Raw genomic sequence first — 22,379 nt, forward strand, 5'->3', positions numbered from 1 at the left:
CTCAAATGGAATCACAACACACCTAGGAAAAAGGTGGCTCTTGAGAGAGAATTCCATGCACCAAAACACCTCCATATTTCTCTAAGAAAAGAAGTGGTGATTTTGGCTATGGAGTAACCTATTTATATGTAGGATTCCAAGGGTCATGGGTATAACCCATAATCCATACCCATGGGTTTTATGATCCATGGTTCATGTGGCCCAACTCTTTATGTATCCATACATAAACTTGGTCCAACATGGATCATAAGCCCAACACATATAAATATAACTAATTATCATAATTAGTCCCCATAGATTTAATTAGTCTCTTTTGATCACTAAATTAATTCCAAATTAATTCTTGATCGATACTAATTAAAACATATGATTTCATATTAATATATTATAACTTATAATATATTAATAAACCATAAATAACCTTCTCTCAAAAGTCCATCCTAAAAAATTGTCCTGATGATATGCAACCCAAATGGACCATGCTACTCTCGGGTCAAGTACATACCAATAATAGTTATGGGCTTAGACATCTAATACAACAGTCTCCCACTTGGATAAGTCTAAAAATATTATTGCAAGTACGACTTCATAACCCGACTAGCAATCGTAGCTCTTAAAGCCGCTGTCGAACTCTGACCTTGTCGATGAACTCTGACCTTTATCAATGACTTGTCCATTAGATAAGGGATCATATATTCCTCCATTCTAGATATCATATGGACTGAGACATGGATTATAATCATTCTCTCTGTCCATTTGTTGTTTCCTGATTTTCGATTTATGATGACTGACTGATTGAACAAATCAAATCAGTCCTGGCTTGGCCAAGCACTCACATGTGTCATCGCTAAATCATCGAGGGGCCCACAGATATCGCTTTTATCCCGAAGGTAAAAGGAATGGATAAACTTCGACTCATATGACTTGTTCTACTACTTGTTGAATCATACACAAAGGCACGTTTTATAACATCGAGTTACCAAATGCGTTTTCGTGCAATCAATGTATAACCAACTCATAGTAACAACTCATATCTCTAGGTTTGAAAAATATAAGATATTATCGTCTCATGATCACTCGTGATAAAATCCATGAAGTGATTCAAATGAGCGCGGGTTGAATCAAATACTCAGAACTTATGAGCACTCATGAGTGTTGTAGCACCACTTTGTCCACCAACTTGGACGTCAACAAACCAACCCATGACAGTCTTGATTCATATCTACTTCCAACATATGACCGACTGTGGATGGTTTGAATAACTTAATCATTCAGGAAGAGCGACTTAGTTATTCTGGAAGTCAAAACATGCAAAGTGAAACACAAGAATAAATGAATCAAATATGGTATCAACCCTATGAATATAAATAAACACTTTTATTTATCACCATACTGATTACTCATTATTCATTGTTTCGGTTTTATCAACTTTATACTTGAATTAAAAACACTAGTTGTCCCATGCTCCAAGCATGTACACTATGTTTTTCTTAAACAATAGCTTTGCCATACACCAAGTATGCACTCTATGTTTGTCTATGATCCTTACTTTGCGAAATAAACCAATTGAACATAATTTCAATGATTCTAATTTCATACTCCCAAATCCTTATCGAAAAATGTGAGAATTTCAAATTCCTATCATTTATCGAAATCTGTTTAGATTTTAAACTTATATGCACTGACCCTCCTGTAATGAATATGTACAAAGTCACAAAGACTTGTCAACAGTCATTATAAGGTATTCCAATGGAGATCAACTCCATGGAAACTAAGTCTCATATTCAAAGTATATTGCTTTGGACATGCTTCTTGCATTAAGTTTTCTAATCTTACACAGATAACTTCCACCTATGGAGACAACTCCATATTCTCATTTTGACTATCACTTCTGAATAAGAGATGCCTCTTTTCAGAATATGTCAATATGGTCCTTCCAAAATTAGCACTATACTTCCAACTGTCCCTGAGCAACCAATCTTTGGTAAACCTCAGATTGTCCTCGACAATTGCTTAATCATTTTAGTCATATCGAATTCTAGACCTTTTCCCTTCTTAATGCCTCTGGGAATTTGGAAAAATTTAGAAATGACAAATGTTATAGCACATGCAATCGATCATGTACCCAAAGCAAATGGTACACGATTCATGATGTCTCACATAAAGACATGATTCTAGACCAGTCTTTTGCTACAATATTTTTATTTGCCATGTTTTTCAAAATTTCACTATGAAGAGGGATGCCGTAATCATAATCGAATTTTGAGAACGCAATATATAGAATTTCCTTAAGTTGAACCAATCCAACATGAAATTCATATGTATATTCTTGACTAAAGATGATTAAGGTCTCAATCTAAGCCATTAGAACTGAAATGAAGTATATCCTCTCCCTTAATTATAGCAAAACAACTTTTTCAATCCCTGCAGCCTCACGAATTGAAACTTTTGTTTTCTATAATTAACATTGCTAACTTGCAACACTAACAATAATTATCATGCTCCCACTAACATGATGATTATTAGCATAACACTTATGCTCCCACTAGCTTTGACATGTAATCAGAAATCAGCTGGACTTCTAGAAATCAATACTTTATTGACTTTCTTACCAAAGTTCAGATTTCTGATACGATATGCTTTGATAAAACTTTATCAAAATCATACACCTTTCCTTAGATAGCATGCATGTGTGTCTAAAAAATTTCAGAACTATGAAAAGGGATGCCGTAATCATAGTCTCAATTGTTTAGACCTTTTGCCATCTGCTTCAAATCTACTTGGTGGAAGTGTTTCCTCACCATCATTTTCATGAATCGGAGAGAAACCTTATGACCCTTAGATTTTATGGTGTATGTGTTCTTATCCATGTGAATCGTCAAAACCATAGTCACAAGACAAGGATAATGACAAATCCAAACTCATATGGACTGAACTTATGCAATCTTAACTTCTTGCCACCTGGCAGTACAGGGCCTGCCATTGCTTCCATGTTGTTATGCAACCAATTGAGAACTTTCAGAACTCCTATGCAAAGCCAACTTTAACTGGAATGGGCACAGAATATGTCAACACGATAGGTTATAAACCTCAAGTCGTGTGCTAGTGAAGAACCTCAGGTTTTATTCTTGATTAGTTCTTGAAATTCTTTTTAGGATCTTTAAGACTCCCACTATCCTCTTGACATATAAGACTATCTTGCCAAATATTCAAGAGATAGTGCAGATTTTTATCAAGACAAACACTTCATACAATTGGCCTTAGTTGGTCTTTGTTTTATCCAAAACATCACAACTTACCAATTTCAAATGTACAAGAGTAGGACACTTTTACTCTTACATTTGACAAGTGTTTTAAACCTTTCTGTAAGATATGTCACTCAAGTTACAATCTTGGAGTATGACTCTAAGAATTGTTTTGGAACGAAGTATGACTCATCTTCCTGATCTAACCATTTCAACAATTCATGACTCCTCTTCTTAGTCATAAGAATGCACTAAGATGACCTTTAAAGGACTAATTGTGATATGATTTCTAAATCATTAAGATGATCACAAACATGATACTAAAGTACTCTCCCATCTTTTCAGATTTGAGAAACTTTTATCTTTCTGCCTAATTTGATTATTCCCATTCGTTCTGCCATACATTGAGACTTTTCCAATGTTTCAGAATTATACTTAAACTTGTAAGTATAACCATATTTACTAAACTTTAGTAAATCAAATAGTCTTAACGATCTTTGTGGTGGACATGACCAGTGGACAAGAATGTGTACTCGATCCCTTTAGTCCTTCACTTGACTCACACATCCATGTCAACAAGTAATTAGTCTTGATTTTCCAATGCTTGAAAGTTCTCATTCATCATACTATTCAACTTGCATGATTCCAAGTTTCGGTCCAATTGAAACTTGGGTGATGAGGAACTTTCCTGATTTGGTAAATTTAGACACTACCACAAATGAAAGAATCAAATCCATTTTCCAATATTGCTGTCAGTGGAATCATATAAGCAACAATTTTCCACAAATGCCATTGTAAGGATACATCAAATAAATAAAATTAAACAATTTTCTTTTATTTTAAAACTTTGCGGAAAAACTTATCCTTACAATCCACATGGAAAATTGTTGTTATCTATTCCTTAGCAATATATCATAACTTCTTAAGCAACTGCTCAAAATTCTGATGCGATCGAAATCCACCTTCGTGATCAGAATCAACATATACTTCCTTTAAGATTTCTCTCTATTCTTTGATTCTTAAAACATCAACATGTGACCCAGTCACATCATGTAATGAGGATCTCAGAATAGAACTTAACAGAGTTAGATAATGGGCTCTACCTGATGTAGAGTCAAACTTATTGACTTTAACATCCTTAGGTAAATTTGGCAGCTTTGCAATCAACGCCCCTTCCTTTGGCAAAATAAACATATGGACCCTTTGGTAACGGGACTATCTCAGACTTAGCCTTTCTCTTTACCATTTGGTCAACCGGGTTGACTATGGCCAATCCCTTTCCATTGGGAAGAGAATGCTTTTTCTGGATTTCCAGTGTCACCATTGTCACTGTCCATAATTTTTTTTTGGAAGTTGATCTTCTAATCAAATTTGCTTTACTATCGTTCCAAATCATTGCTGATTCAGCAGCATCAAGCAAATAGATATGATCATTAAGGTTCATGTCATAGTTTGTTTCATAGTAGTCCCAAAGGAACTCACTATGTGACTTAGAAAGTGATTGAACATCCAACTTTCTCAAGACTTTGACACCCAACTCTCCCGGCTTGTCAATATGTGACTTCATCTCTAAGATGTGATCACACATAGACCTTTCTTGCCATTAGGGCTTGAGTGACCTTGAACTTGTGGGTTAGGGAGAATAATTGGAGGAGGTGGAGGAAGAGAAGTATGACTTCCATGAGCCAAACTCGAGAAGTCATATTCATTAGGATAGCTTGGTTTGGGAAGATCATTGTTGTCTAAACCAGACATCAACAATGGGAGAAATTCACGTAAAGTTGATTTAAGTCCTTAATATAACACCCAATATGATATATTAAGGCTAGGACCCAACAAACTATTTTATAACTTGGAAGAGGGATGCCGTAATCCAAGCTATAAAATATTTGAAGGTAGGTGAATGACGATTCACCAATTTCCACCAAGATAAACGAAATGTATTATTAGGTTTTAATTGGTTTTGAAACTCCTAGATTCTTTTGAGATTCATTGAACTTTTCAATGGCATGTTTCAATCTCGAGTGTGCCCTTCAGGTTTTGTGACTGGGATGCCGAGGATCACAAAACAAGGTGTGAAGTAACCATGCAAATATACTTGGTACCCTTAATATTTACCCCTCAATCGATGTGCCGGTTAACCACACACGCTCCAACGATACTATGATAAACATTAAGTTACCCTTTGCCTACCTTGTTAAGTCCAGGTTAGTGTGCCGGTTAACCACACACGCTCCACTAACAGCTTAAACAAAGTGCAAAGTGTAATTTCATGGATTAGCACCTTATTCACATTTTCCTAAGTGTTTAGTTATGGGAATTTATAAGTGTTTAGTTACTTAGTATTTATCATTATACTTATAATGAAGGGATAATTATAGTCCTTGTCCTACCTGTTCGGCTAACGACCCTCCACCAGTCAAGGAAGCGGTGAGTGAGAGTGGACACCCATTAAACTGCCATTTTATAGGCAGTAACCTTATACCTCCCTTATAGACCGACTTCGTGAATGAGGCCTACTAATGGTAAGACGACTTTATCTTATACATATCTATATAATTAAAATTATAATAGTAGTATAAGTGTTGAATTTTAAACTTTTAAAATTCTAAAGTCTAGTTTGGAATTAAAGTATACATGGGGGGGTAACTTTACAAATTCCAAAACTTGAGGACAAGTTTTGAAACCTTTCAAAACTCTTGGATTTTTCATAACTTATGAGTTTAATTAAGGTTTAATGAAAAAAAAATTCAAGTTCCATAACTTGAGGACAAGTTATGGAAGACATTAAATCATTTAATGATGACATTAAAAATAGTGACTCTTCTATTTTGATAACCTATGAGACTTAATGACACTTTAAAAAGAAAAACTCTTCACTTTCCATAACTTGAGGACAAGTTATGGAGTTCATAAAAACCATTAAGATCAAATATTCCAATTAACACAATAATCAAATAATTTTTCTATGATCTAGATTAAACTCATAAGTAAAGATAATTCATATCAACAATTTTCAAGAAATTAGATAATCATATAAACTAATACAAATCTTGAAACTTTGACAATTATCCTTTGAAGTCTCTTGGAATTCATAACCTAAAGAGTTAATAAATGAGACATTTCACATCCATAACTTATGGAAGTTTCAAAACTCTTAAGATCATAACTTTAAAAAAAAACTTTTGAGTTCCAAAATTTTATGACAAAATTTGTAACTCCTTAAAACCATTTAGATCAAACTTTTAAAACAAATAAAATAATCATATCATTCTATCTTTTAATAAATTGACCTAATTCAACTCTTGTAGTAAAGTGACTCAAATTTTATAAATAATTAGTTTTTCATAAAATCAAGTAATTATCATAAAATTAGACAAACTTCATGTTTTTTTTTCTTTTTTTTTCCGTTCAACTTGAAAAAAAATACATTTGCATCAAATATAATAGAAAACAACCCATGGCTCTGATACCACTGTTGGGTTTTAGTATACTACAACATCCTATGGTGCACATACAACCCTAAATACCTTGGATCTATGTTTTCTCTATTATACATGCAAATGGTTTCCAAAGCATTAAACCTATAACTAGCATGCATTTGACATAAACCATATAATATACTAGTTAGGGAAACATACCTTTTATGTGGCTTGAAGTCTTGATGTATTTGGCCTTAAGAGCTTAGCACCAATAGTATGAAATGCCTCAAATGGAATCACAACACACCTAGGAAAAAGGTGGCTCTTGAGAGAGAATTCCATGCACCAAAACACCTCCATATTTCTCTAAGAAAAGAAGTGGTGATTTTGGCTATGGAGAAACCTATTTATATGTAGGATTCCAAGGGTCATGGGTATAACCCATAATCCATACCCATGGGTTTTATGATCCATGGTTCATGTGGCCCAACTCTTTATGTATCCATACATAAACTTGGTCCAACATGGATCATAAGCCCAACACATATAAATATAACTAATTATCATAATTAGTCCCCATAGATTTAATTAGTCTCTTTTGATCACTAAATTAATTCCAAATTAATTTTTGATCGATACTAATTAAAACATATGATTTCATATTAATATATTATAACTTATAATATATTAATAAACCATAAATAACCTTCTCTCAAAAGTACATCCTAAAAAATTGTCCTAATGATATGCAACCCAAATGGACCATGCTACTCTCGGGTCAAGTACATACCAATAATAGTTATGGGCTTAGACATCTAATCCAACACCACTAGCATTGAATTGAGCTAGGGTTTCCATAACAAGCGCATTCGCTACAGCTTGGATAGCTGCTGGATTGTATTGTGGAGGAGGTGGTGGTTGAGTAGGAGTTATCGGTGTAGTGCGCCTGTTTGATCTACGAGGAGGCATCTTGTATCTATAAGTTCAAAAAGATGAAGATATCGGTAAGCATTCAATAGAGAGAATGATGAGAGTGAATCATGGACTAACTCTCCATAGCCTAAAAAAACAGATGAGAGTATGATTGTAATAGAGATCTAACAATAAAAGGATGAATGCATTTGGATGAAGATTTTCCTATAAGATTAGGTGTCTGTCAATAATATTTGCATTAAAGATGTAACAAGTTCGGGAAAATGACCTAGTAGTAGGTCTTACATCAAACCAGAATAAGAAAGACGGTACTAAGACCTAACAGACTGAAAGTTCAAGGACTTAAGATAAACAGGAATTACAGGGAAAAGTGCTACTTAGAGCATAGATAAGAATACTATTCCTTAAACTAAAAGAAAGGACGAGTAGAGCATCTCCTACTGGCGACGGGCACCCCTCGGATGAACCCTTAATGCGGCTACTTGACGCTCCACATCCAGAAGGTGTCGCTCATACACTGTCTGGCGTGCTCGGAGTTCTATGACTTCGGCTTGGGTTACAACTAGTTCTTGCTGCAGAGCCTCATTGTCTATCATAGTTCTCCCATGAGCATTTTCAAGATGGCGAATGCGGACTGTATTAACTCCTGCATTGGCATCAACTTCCATAACTCGGTTGATGGTTGCCCTACCCTGCTCGTCATTTCTAGCAACCCTGCGAACCAGAATAGGCAGAATTCTATCTGTTGAGCCTCCCTCGCTCAGATTGTAGAAGCTTCTGTCTCCGTTGTATGGTAAGGGTTGACCCTGCTCTTGACTCCATCTGCCGATGTTTTCCGCCCACAGAGGCGTTGGGCATTGAAAAGCAGGACGAGGGTTAGGATTTGGGATCGGAGCTACCAGGGGTAGATTATTGACTTCTGGCTCGGAGTCAGAATCCTCCGGGAAGTTCTCTGCAAAGTCATCATCCAATGGAATTGCATGATTCCCTTCTGGCTCTGCCTCGAGCCATCCACCATTTCCTTGGTTCGGGAAGTACGGATCTCCATGAGGATGAAATCCCGCCATGATATCTAGGCGATAATAGGGGTAAAAGAAATAGTTAATAGACGTACTACTTAAGATAATTATATGATGATCCTTACCAGTTACTTCAATACTTGCGTAGTGTATACCAGTCATATGTAACCAAAGCAGAATAGACCTTCGAATAAGTGACCCTAACTCTAAGCCCACAACCAAACAAGGAACAGGAAGTAAAGCAAAGATCACAGATTCTAAGTCTATGACACCTTAGTCACATATAACCCTAGCGTATCCACTCACCAACTATTGACATACGAGTAAAGACCTTTTAGTTTGCACATAAGTAATTATAGTAACACAAAATACTCCTATAGTATTTTAAGTTTATGTTCTGTTCTAAAGTTTTCATTGTAGTAGTGTTGGTAAGTTTTTAGACTTGCTGCAACACCACAACCATTCTTAGGCACATGCTAATCACTTCTCGGAAAAATATAGTTGATCAGGCTATATCACTCCAAGATCTGATTATATGTCCCCAAGCCTACTTGTGATGTCCAACAACCGCAATACTTTTGTTTTGTTCTAGTATTACACTGATCCTAGTACGAATGCTTGTATGTATACTTTAGTTAAATATTTTATTATTTAAAAGTATAAACTCTTGGTCTGAGTATTTTAATCCCGTTGTGTTTATAGTTATATATCTTTTATGGGTTGATATACTCAATTCACTATAAACAAAGCTCCGATACCAATCTGTCACACCCCCAAACCAGAACGGCGGAAACGTTCGGGGGCGTAGGATGTCATATACAGTATCATAACAATGCATCATAGTAAAACAAGCAACAACATCATCCATTGCATTAATAATATAATTTAATACAAGTGTGTTCTGAATGTATTTGTAAGACACCAAATATATATATATATATATATATATATATATATATATATATATATATATATATATATATATATATATATATATATATATATATATATATATATATATATATATCAAACTAAAAGACGAGTCATGAACATGCTCCGTTTTCTCAAAACCTGGTCATCGGTACCTGTCTATTGGTGACCTAAGAATACTAGTTATTTTGAAAGCGTAGATAAGCATTTAAGCTGGTGAATTCATAAGTATTTTAGTGTCAGATGTTTGTATAAGTTTGATGAAAGTGTTTGTAAATGTTTGATGTAAATGTTTGTAAGTGTTTGTTGTAAATGTTTGTATACTTCCTAGAAAAATCCTAGATTTTCTACTAAAGTAGTCTTCTACCAAGACCCGACTGTTTTGTATGTTTGTTCTTTTGTAAAAGTGAGTGTTTTTCCCAAGAATGACTATTATTACCAGAAAATAGTTTACATTATCGTTTATGTGAGAAGATCACAATATGAATGTAATGGGAAAATGACGATGTACAGTAGTATTGTACATAGTGACTACAGATGTACAAACTACCTTAAACCAATTGTTTAATTAAGGTAAAATGTGATGAGATTATAACCATACTTTATTGACTAGTAAAACACGATGATCAAAGACGTCGAAATGGTATGAAATTCGTCACTCGTAGACCTGCAGGTCCACTGTAGCTAGCAGCAAGGTGTAGGATGGTCAATCCCGCATAGATCTATACAAAAATTCACGCTCTCCTTCCAGGAGACTCTGGTTACAAAATGTGACACAACAGTATATTGGCCTGCCATGAAGTAGTGGCTTACATTAATGTTATAGTGTTCTTATATTTATATAGTATGTTCTTTCTGTTCTATTGTATAGTATGTTCTCTCTGTTCTAGTGTATAGTATTGTCTCTCTGTTCTAGTGTATAGTATGTTATTTCTGTTTCTCGTTATAGTATGTTCTTTCTGTTTCTCGTTATAGTATGTTTGAACTGACTCATGTATGTTTCATTGTTCTAGAAATAGTGAGTAGTAATCCTCTAAACTATACCTATTATAGTTTACTAGTACTGTTTTTTGAATGACTGATCATGTTTTTACACATTTGCTACCCAAAGGTGTTGAACTGAATGAAGAACTTTTATATCTATACACATATACATAATATATAACTAAGATTCAAACGACACACAGACAAACAACCGATACCCTAAGTCCACAACCAAACAAGGAACATGAAATAAAGCGAGTTATCAGTCCTAAGCCCTTTCAACCTTATTTATATAACTATATCTATGTAGACATGATTTTGACAATATATAAGTTTAAAAGAGTTTGATAGAAATTTTAGCATATAAAAGAGTTTTAACCATTTGAATGGTTATAGATGACTTGATGTCAATTTATAAAATGTTTTGAAATAGTTTGTTTGATAACACAGTTTTGAAGTATAAGAAATCCACTTGTTTGATAGTTATTAATCACATGTGATTGATACAATAACTATAATGTTTTCTACTTGTATTCCCCCCAACCCCCCTGCCTCCCCCTCCATAAAAGCATTTAAAATCATTTAAAAGATAAGTTAGGGGTATGAACTCACCTGTAGTGAGTGATTCGAATGTAAGATCGATATAGGATGCTAAGTGTCAAGTGAAGTCTCGAAAACAAACGGATCCTATTAAGCATATAATAACACATATATGAATATAATTAGTGTATATAACAACTACTCTTGCTAGGGAACAACCTTAGGGACTAGGAAACACTTGAAATGAAGTGTTACAATCACACATGATTGCACTAAATGTAACGCCCCGATGCTCAGGTATGGATTTAAATAAAAGGTTATTTGGTTTTATGTCCTACTCGACGAGTTGGTTGCGCTACTTGTCGAGTAGCAGCGGGGTGGGACCCCGTGTTTAGTGACCTACTCTCCGAGTCCATGAAGGGACTCGACGAGTAGGAGCTGGCAAATGAAACCCTAAATCCCGGGGTCTTGCATCCTATTTAAAGGAACCTCAGCCTCCTTTGGTCTCTTTACAGTTCTGGAGAGTTCCTTTGAAAACCCTAATTCGTGTGGTGCCTATTTGTGTGTGTGTTAAGCTTGGAAGAAGATTCTTGGAAGAGGAAAGGCTTGGAAGGCAAGGAAATTGGAGCAAGGAAGTGTGGGAATCAGATCATACCTCAGTTAGCATCTTCTTGAGGTATCCAATTGCCTTCTACTTCTTTCCCTTTTAGATCTCTTTATGGTTGAGTTTTGGGGGCTTTTTATGGACCTTAAGTTGATAAGATCGGCGATGGACTAGATCTGAAGTTGTAACTTCAGATCTGGACCCTTCCTAAGTTCTAGAATCATAAAGTTTTTGTTTTAGTCGGGAATGAGGCCCTCCTTGTGCATAAATCCCCATTAAGAGCATAGTTTTGGCATTAAGAGCCTTATTAGTCATGCATGCACGTAAAGTTTGCAACTTTACGTGAAAAGCATGCCTTAGAAGCTTGGATCTGTAATTTGGAGCCATTGCATGGCTTAAATGAGTCTGTATGGCTTAAGGACTGAAGGGATTGGGCGAGTCGCAAGGTTGACTCGGCGAGTCATATGAAGATTGCCATGAACTCGACGAGTTGAATGAAAAACTCGGCGAGTCCGATGAAGATTGCCATAGACGCGACGAGTTGTATGAACAACTTGGCGAGTCAGATGAGTTTTCCCCAAGTAATGAATGTGTGTGTATCCGTCGTGTTGCAAGAAGGAAACTCGGCGGGTGGCCTTAGGGTTTCGATTGAAAATATTAGGAACTCGACGAGTCACCCCGGTGACTCGGCGAGTGGGAAAGAACTTCAAGGAACTCGGCGAGTAGCTGAGGGTACTCGGCGAGTTAAGGTCAACATGGACTGTTGACCTTGACTGAGGACTTTGACCTTGACCAGGGTTAACTAGTCGGTTTATGGAGTACCTTGTGAGGTTAAGGACTTATGAGTATTTTCGTACTATGGTGATAGGTGCTGGAGTCCTTGGCAAGTGATCCGAGAGTTGGGACTTATCTACCGAGTCGACATCTGCGAGGTGAGTTATCCTCACTATATCGATAGGGTCTAAGGCACCAAGGTCGGCCTTTAGTTGTTATCGTTATGGTATGTTACATGTGGATATGATCTGTTACATCGGAATCAGGATAGACAATATGTTATGCTCTTATGATCCGTAGGGATTAATATGTTAGTGACCTGCTAGGTCAGTGCACTAGTTATGAGTGATTGCTATGTTTGGTGATCAGTGAGATAGATATGTTTGATGATTGTATATGCCAGTATATGTTAGTTATGCGCACATGATTAATTGCTTGTTGCTTGGGTTGAGGCGGTCCTGCTCTGTGCTGAAGGCCAACACACCCTATGAGCGGTCCGGGGAGACTGTAGGCCCACGTGGCGGTCCAGTCATGTCGAAGGCTCGGTATAGATTCGGTTGGACTGTAGGCCCTGTAGGGCGGTCCAGTCAGGCCGATGACCCAGTATGCATGTTGATTGATTGATTATTACGGATATGGTATTATCAGTGTGGTATTGGTATTTTGGGGGTAGCTCACTAAGCCCTCGGGCTTACAGTTTTCAGTTTATTGTTTCAGGTACTTCAGGAGTTCATGGCAAGGCGAAGGCGTGGCCGTACCGCTCCTCATCCTTGTGATCTGGCTTTTGGGACACTCTGATTGAATAATGAATTGAAAACACTTTTGTAAACATATACTATTTGGTTTTATTTATGCTTGAAAAGTTTAAATTTGGCGTAAAATTTATGGATGTTACAAGTTGGTATCAGAGCCTTGGTTTGAGCGAATTGGAGGAACACTCATGTGAATCCAGTCTCAAATCAAGGAGATTTTCGGAAAGTAAAATTTTTAAAATGGTTTTCAAAATAAAGGATGGACGATGCAGAGGGTACGATCAGCCGGAGCCTGTAAGTAAACCCCAAAATACCATACCGTTATTTGATATTTTGATATGTTAGAACAACATGCTAGTGCTAGGCTATGGATCTTCAGGAATCGCATGATAGACTTCCCTGATTATATGATGCCTATTAGCCTAGGGTTTCTTGTATATGGAATTGACATCATAACTGTAGATGTTTAGTGTATGCATCAAGGCTGTGCAAAATAAAGACCTCATAGCCTGAAAATGTTGATTCGACCTTCGGGTAGGATTGGACATTCGAAAGTCTATTGGGTCCAGCGTTATGTGCAGTTAGCATAAACTAGCGCTGCAGGGGATGATGAAAGTTTCATGGATGTGTGAGTTATGAGAAGCGGTAAGACCCGTTGCGAGATAGTTGATATTCCTCTAGCGGTGAGGGTTGAGCGCATTTTATGATGATGCTAGTGTTAGGGTGTTGTGGTGATACTTGAGACAAATATAGGTAGGTGTGGAAGGTAGTATGGGCCCGTACTACTGAAAGCACATGACCCATACGCGTAGCAAGGAAGTCATAACCCCTAGGGTTTGTGGGTTTTGGTATACCGATATTATGTTATTTATCTGATGTTTGCGTATATTTTTCAGTATGGTGGTGACGAGACGTTTTGGTGCTGGGCCCGGATCAGGATTAGGGTCCGGATCGGGGTCAGGGTCGGGAGACGGACGGTCGGAGGTGCCGGTAGTACCTGAGTCCGTGGTACAGATAGGGACCGAGGAGTTGGATGCCAGGATACGGGAGATTATGCACGACGAGATTGCTGCAGCGTTCCGAGCACAGCTGCCAGAGATGTTTGGGTTGATTAAGACCGCGATGGTCGAGTACTTTGATGAGCGATATGCCGCTCTAGCAGAGACAACTGCCGCTGCAGCCACTTCAGCTGTAACTGCGACAGGGGTTGGAGGAGGAGCCAGCAGGGCTTTCTAGTACTGGGACTTCGATAATACGAAGCCCCCGACATTTGATGGTACACAGGATGCGATCAGAGCTATGAGGTGGTTATCAGACGTGGAGGGATGTTTCTTCACGTGTTCATGTCCTGCTGACTAAAAGGTCAGGTGTGCCCTGAACCTGCTGAGGCTTGGGGCAAAGGACTGGTGGAGATTGACGACAGGGTCGTACACGGATGATCAGCGAGCTGCTGCTACTTGGGAGTAGTTCCGGGATATGTTCCGCACCCGCTACGTTCCACGTGTTGAGCGGGACCGGCTTGCTCAGGAGTTTTTGACATTGAGACAGGATGGGGAGTCAGTGATGGAGATTACCCGTATGTTCACGGAGAGGGCTATGTTTTGCCCGGAGTTTACTTCAGAGCAGTCTCAGATGACTCGTTATTTGAGTATGCTCAATACTCATATTCGACAGTTTGTGTCTACACAGCGATGTGATACCCTTCTGGATCTTCAGGAAGCCGCGAGGCGGCGTGAGTTGGAGATAGAGTTGCAGTTGAAGGAGCAGCGTCAGGCACGGTCATAGTCTTAGCCGGCGCCTAAGCGGTCTAAGACCGCTGATGCTCGGATTGGGAGTCAGCACAGCCGCACTTGTGGAAAGTGTGGCAGGGGTCATTCGGGGGTTTGTCGAGCAGGAGGTAGATGCCACAAATGTGGCAAGGAGGGGCACTATGCCAGGGACTGCCGTCAGTCCACCCCTCCAGCGGATATAAGGATTTGCTACCATTGTCATCAGGTTGGTCACGTAAAGACCAACTGCCCGCAGCTCGCCGCCAAGCCGGTGCAGGGCCCCGCGTCAGCTAATGTGAGGATTGGGGATGGGAGGCCAGTCAAAGTGGAGCCTCCGAAGGCTCAGGGTCACGCCTTCCAGCTCACGGCCGAGAAGGCCAAGGCAGCACCCGATGTGGTTGCTGGCACGTTTCTTTTCACTGTCTCAGTTATTGTAATTGTGTTATGCTTATTGGTTGTACCTGTGAATAGGTACGTTTTTAGTGAATTCTTTGCCTGCTTTGGTTTTATTTGACTCGGGGGCGAGTCGGTCGTTCGTATCTCAGACTTTCAGTAGAGGGTTTAGTGTGCCAGTAGATGAGCTTGAGTGTCCGTTGCGAGTTTCGATCGCCAACGAGCACGGGGTTTCTGCTTCTTCGGTCTACCGGGGGTGCGAGTTGGAGATTTTCGGGGTGCCCTTCCCGATAGATTTGATTCCTATTCCCTTGGGGGAAGTGTGTGTGATCGTAGGGATGGATTGGCTAAGTCGATTTGGCGCCATGATCGACTGTGAGGGACAACGAGTGCTAGTTCGAACCCCAAGTGGAGCAGAACTGGTGGTATATGGCGAGGGAACGAAGATGGGATCAGGGTTTTGTTCGGTGGCCAGGGCTCGACAGTATATTCAGCACGGGTGTGCCGGTTATTTGGCGTATGTGGTAGATACGCGGGTTAGGGATCAGCCCTCGGTTTCGGCAGTCCCTATAGTTAGAGAGTTTGCTGACGTGTTTCCGGAGGAGTTACCCAGAATGCCTCCGGAGAGGCAGGTTGAGTTTAGGAGTGATCTAGTGCCGGTTGCGGCCCCTATCGCTAAGGCATCGTATCGACTGGCACCGCCAGAGATGCAGGAGTTGTCATCTCAGTTGCAGGAGCTGATGGGTAAGCAGTTTAGTCGTCCGAGTAGTTCCCCATGGGGAGCACCGATCCTTTTCGTCAGGAAGAAGGACGGTTCGTACAGGATGTGCATTGACTATAGGGAGTTGAATAAGTTAATGGTGAAGAACCGTTATCCACTCCCGAGGATAGATGATCTTTTCGATCAACTGTAGGGTGCATCTTGGTTCTCCAAGATCGATTTGAGGTCCGGATATCACCAGGTCAGGGTGAGGGAGGAAGACGTGGAGAAGACCGCGTTTCAGACTGTTGACCTTGACTGAGGACTTTGACCTTGACCAGGGGTTGACTAGTCGATTTATGGAGTACCTTGTGAGGTTAAGGACTTATGAGTATTTCCGTACTATGGTGATAGGTGGTGGAGTCCTTGGCAAGTGATTTGAGAGTTGGGACTTATCTACCGAGTCGACATCTGCAAGGTGAGTTATGCTCACTATATCGATAGGTTCTAAGGCACCAAGGCCGGCCCTTTAGTTGTTATCGTTATGGTATGTTACATGTGGATATGATCTGTTAGATCAGAATCAGGATAGACAGTATGTTATGCTCTTATGATCCGTAGGGATTAATATGTTAGTGACCTGCTAGGTCAGTGCACAACTTATGAGTGATTTCTATGTTTTGGTAATCAGTGAGATAGATATGTTTGATGATTGTATATGCCAGTATATGTTACTTATGCGCACATGATTAATTGCTTGTTTCTTGGGTTGATGCGGTCCTGCTCTGTGCTGAAGCCCAACACACCCTATGAGCGGTCCGGGGAGACTGTAGGCCCACGTGGCGGTCCAGTCATGCCGAAGGCTCGGTATAGATTCAGTTGGACTGTAGGCCCTGTAGGGCGGTCCAGTCAGGCCGATGACCCAGTATGCATGTTGATTGATTGATTATTACGGATATGGTATTATCAGTATGGTATTGGTATTTTGGGGGTAGCTCACTAAGCCCTCGGGCTTATAGTTTTCAGTTTATTGTTTCAGGTACTTCAGGAGTTCATGGCAAGGCGAAGGCATGACCGTACCGCTCCTCATCCTTGAGATCTGGCTTTTGGGACACTCTAATTGAATAATGAATTGAAAACACTTTTGTAAACATATACTATTTGGTTTTATTTATGCTTGAAAAGTTTAAATTTGGCGTAAAATTTATGGATGTTACACTAAAGGTGTTTACGGCCACACAAGGGTGTGTTTACGCCCTAGATGTGTTCACGGCCAACATGTTTACGGCCTAGATGTTCACGGCCAATGATGTTCACAACCAATGATGTTCACGGCCAATGATATTCTTGAGAAGGGTTTACAGCCAAGGGAGAAGTTATGGATGTAAACTATTGACGTTCCAGCTAAAATGGTTGATTCTTGGACGTATTTTAAGAGCTGCTAATGGATAACTAGTATATGGAAAGTATACTTACGATTTGGAAGCTTGAAGGTGTGTTCACGGCCCAAAGAAACTAGTGTGTGTTCTTGGTGTTCTTGAAGATCTAACCCAAAAGAGATGAATTCACGGATGAAATCATGGGGTTTTTACTAGATCAAGAAGGATATCAACTACTAAATGGAAGAATCATGTTGGGTATTTGATGTTGCATCATGGGCTTAGTTTTGTATATCCGGATTGGGCCTGTCCATCCGTGATTATTAAGTAGGGTTAAGCTATAAATAGTGCATGCATGTATGCCTTAGATACGGTCGTGATTATAATTATTATTGTTTTGTAAACCTAAACACCTCTACAGTCGAAGTTCTTAATCGAGCTCTTCTGAGGTGTTAAAGCTTAATCATTCGACATCAGTTAAACCATTTATGTGTTCTTCATTACGTCTTTTATTGTTTTTCTGCTTGAATCTATCGATCCTACTAGAACTTTGTTCCAACAATTGGTATCAGAGCAGGAGACTGTGTGATCAATACCCATTCCTTCTGTGCTAAGAATTCTTTAGGGTTTCCGCTTTTATTGAATATAAAGAAGCCGTCTTCTTCCTGTCGACGGTAACTCTTGTGTTTGATAAAACCCTAATCTCAAGTTTACAGGTCTGATTCTAGCAGTTCTAAGGAAAGGCTCACCATATCTCACAAAGATTCTCAAACAAATCCCATCAACATCTCCAACAGCATTGGATCCACTACAAGGGTTCCCATTCTTTACACTCAAGATTATGAAGTATGGGTGCATCACTTTGAAGATTACGTAGTTGGATCTGAAGATAATGGTTATCTCATCTGGGAAGCTATCACGCTTGGGCCATTTGTTCACTCTGGAACGAACAGGACGGTGAAGACTCAAGAAGAATATAATCAGCTCGTGGCGGACGTAGATAAGATGCCACAAGATGAAAAGGGCAAGGTGCTATGTAATGTGAAAGCCATGAGAATGATCAGATTCGCACTGCAATCTGACACTTTTCGGTTAGTTGGTTCATGCACGACGGCTAAAGAAATATGGGATAGGTTGAAAGAACTCTACTCAACCGATGAGGATCTAGAACACTCAATTCAAACCTAGTTGCTCTCAGAATTTGGAGTGTTCGAACAGAAACCTGATGAGAAACTGATACAAACTTTCGAGCGCTTCAATCATCTTCTTAGCAAGATGATCAAGCATGGTATTGAAAGAAAATTGATCGAACAAAAGGTAACCTTCATGAATGTTTTAAGACTAGAATGGATGGTAGTGGGTTCAACAGTGAAAGCCCACGAACAATTTAAATCATACTAGCTAGCGAAACTGGTGGGTATACTTTAATCCCATGAGAGTGTGGTAACCAAGGATGCGAAGATAGTTTCGGGTGTGGGATCACTGGCCCTTGTCTCCAAAGGCAAAAGTGTTGCAGAAGAAGAGGAGGAGTCAGATATGTCTGAGTGTGACCTTACAGGCGAAGAATATGCAATGATGATAAAAAACCCAAAGAACTTTGCACGAAAGAAGTTCCCTGTCAATAAGAATAGAAATTGGCAAGGAAGTTACAGTTTTGAGAAGGTGAAAGAAGAAACGAAGAATACTTCTCAAAAGGATGACGACAAGAAGGAAAGCAAGCTTACAAGAGACTCTGGGTTCGACTGCATTTACTGTCATGGCAAGAACCACTTTGCCAAAGATTGCATGTTGAGAAAGATGGCTGAGAAAAGGGATGGTGAAGATGATGAGGCGTATTACATGCGAAAGTTGGAAGAAATCAAGAAAAAGAAGGCAACTAACAGTTCAATGAATGCCTTGATTGTGCAGGAAAATATGGATGAAGATGAGTTCGGTGGCGTTGAAGTCTGGTCAACCGATTCTGAGGATGAAGAAGTGAGAAAACCCACACATGGAAGAGCTTATGTGGCGAGAGATACTGGGTCGGCTGGAAAATGTTTGATGGTTACAACTGGAAGACCAACCGAAGGTGAGTTTAAGGAGCCGAACCTGACTGAGGATAAGTGCTTTGCAGCCAAGCCCGTGAGTGAGAAGATCAACGACTGTGATCGGCTGATAAAAAAGGTACAATCCATCCTTGAATCACTTAAAGTTCCAGTAACCAATTATGAAGATGAATTAAATGAATTAAACTTTAAATTTTCTAACTTAAGTGGTAGTCTCATGCAAACTCGCTTGGCGAACTCTAACCTAACTGACCAACTCAGCAGGGTGTCTTCGAAGAGTGAGGAGAGAAGGATGTGGATTGAGCTGAAGGAGACGGAGTTAAATAGGTCTAGGGATGAGATTATTTATTTGAAACGAGACAATTTAAAGTTTTTAAAACAACGAAATGTTTTTTTCTTGATTGCTAAACGCTTATATACAAATATTGCTCGGTTGCACTTAAATTGTGAAATAGGGAAAAAGATTCATAAGATGATCTTACCCTTCCTTGAATTTAAGGAGGTTGAGGTCATCGCTGAATGTGAATCCATAATGTCCTCAGAAGAGACATCCATCGCTTATAAAATCGGACTAGACAAGATAGCGACCTTCATTGACTCTAAGGAACATAAGTGTATGCTCAAAAATCTTTTAGATGAAAATGATAGGTTGAACATTAAGTCCGAGACCATTCAATCATTTAACTCGTCTAACGCCAAGTTAATTTCAGAACATAAAATAAATATAGAAAACACGTCTGAATTTGATGAGGAAAGTGAGATGAGCGAAATTTCGGTAGAAGATGTGGTTGATTGCTCTGAATTTATGAAGAGCGAAACCGAGAATGAGAAACCCCTCATATCAGAAAACCCGGTTGAATACGCTCGCCTGTCAAAGGACAAGCCACAGAAATTCAAAGAGAAAGCAATGGTTTATCAGATGGTTCAAACTGTGCCAAATCAGGTATATGCTGTTACAAGGGTCACTGAAAAACAAACAGCAGAATTGAAAATCTTGGTCGACACAGACAATGCTGAAGGGTGTGACGATTATTTCTGGTCAGCCCCTATTGATAATGCAAACGAAACCATCGGCTTATCAGAGCGAACCTCATGGAGGGTAAGAGGTAGATATGTTACTGAACCCATCAACAAAACCTAGAGTTTTGACAAACCAAGCACAAGTTGAACAATAGAGATACCTGAAGAACTAATGAAAGCACCAAATGTTCCTTCCAAGACAACCAAAACTCAAAAGGAGAAGCCAAAATCAAGCTTCAATATTCATAAATCTCAAAAGCAGCTGGCTGAACAGAAATGCCAAAAAAATCAGAGATACATGAAGAATCTGAGTGAGAGAAAACTATTTTGGCAGTCTCAAAACCCTAATTACGTTCCTTCCAAGAAAGAGTCAAACGTCAAGAAAAATGACGAACCAAACAAAAAGGAAAGTTTTAGTCCAAACTCCTATTATTCCAAAGCTTAGAACCGAACATCCAGTTTCGGTTCCCACACCAGAGCTCAGAACCGAACGTCAAGTTTCGGTCACAACGTCAATGGCAAGGCTAACAACCAAAAGTCAAGTTTCGGTCGTTCCTGCTACCAAACAAAACTGGATTTAGTGAAGGACATCAAAGGAAAGGGAAAGCTTGATTCAGATTCTGATATCAATAATAAGAAAAAGTCAGCTAACCCTAAGATTCAAAAATGTACTCCAAAACCATCTAACAACACACCATCTAATACACCACAATTTAAACTAGATAAAAACAAAATCAAGGTGTATACCATCAAAAGAAAAGACAAAACCACTCTAATCAAAATAACTTATTTGGTTGATATTTCTGCTGTTATTCCTTTTTCTGTAAAAGACTCACCAGGGCCCAAGAGACTTTGGGTTCCTAAATCTGCTTGAATTTGCAGGTTATAAGTGACAAGCAGTTCGATGACGAATGGTATATAGACAGTGGCTGCTCGCGTCACATGACAGGAAAGAGGGGAGAGCTGAGGGAGTTTCGGTCCCTTAAGGATGGTGGATGTGTGAAGTATGGAAATAACTCTTATAGCACAATCAAAGGATATGGAATGATAACCAACAGAGACTTCTCGATTCGAAAAGTAGCTTATGTGGAAGCGTTGCAGCACAACCTCATCAGTGTATCTCAATGGAACTGGTTTAAAGGTTTCACTTGATAATGAGGGATCAGAAATAATTGAGAAGCAATCCAAAAGAGTTCTGTTAAATTCTGAACGCAAGGGAGAGATGTATCCTTTAAATCTCAACCCAATTCGAGGAAAACCAGCAATATGCCTGATGTTAAAGGCGAACACTGATAAAAGCTTGTTATGGCATCGATGCCTATCGCACCTGAACTTCAAAGACATTAATAAGTTGGTGCTTGGTGATCATTTTCAAGGCCTTCCTCTTCTCAAGCTTGATAAGGAACACCTATGTGCAGCGTGCGAGATGGGAAAACAAAGCAGAAAGAGCCATCCAACACGTATCAATACAAAGATTGTTGAAGCTCTTGAACTTCTGCATATTGACTTATGTGGACCTTCGGCTATCGAAAGCTTCGGTGGTAGTAAGTTCATTCTTGTCATAGTAGATGATTTTTCACGCTTCACCTGGGTTTTCTTTCTTAAACAAAAATCAGACGCAACTCCCAAGTTGAAGACATTTATCAAGAAAGTGGAAGTGCAGCTGCGAAAGCTGGTGAGGAAACCGTTCTCGGCCCCCTATACACCACAACAGAATGGAATTGTTGAAAGACGAAACCGTTCTTTATGTGAGGCAGCCCGAACCATGCTAAGCTTCGCTTCTCTTTCGCTATACTTCTGGGCCGATGCAGTTGCAACCACGTGCTATACTCAGAACCGATCCTTACTTAACAAACGATTCTCCATCACT

Source organism: Lactuca virosa, chromosome 8 (assembly GCF_052849685.1).
Source record: "Lactuca virosa cultivar CGN04683 chromosome 8, Lactuca_virosa_CGN04683_v6, whole genome shotgun sequence".
In the NCBI taxonomy this organism is placed as follows: domain Eukaryota; kingdom Viridiplantae; phylum Streptophyta; class Magnoliopsida; order Asterales; family Asteraceae; genus Lactuca; species Lactuca virosa.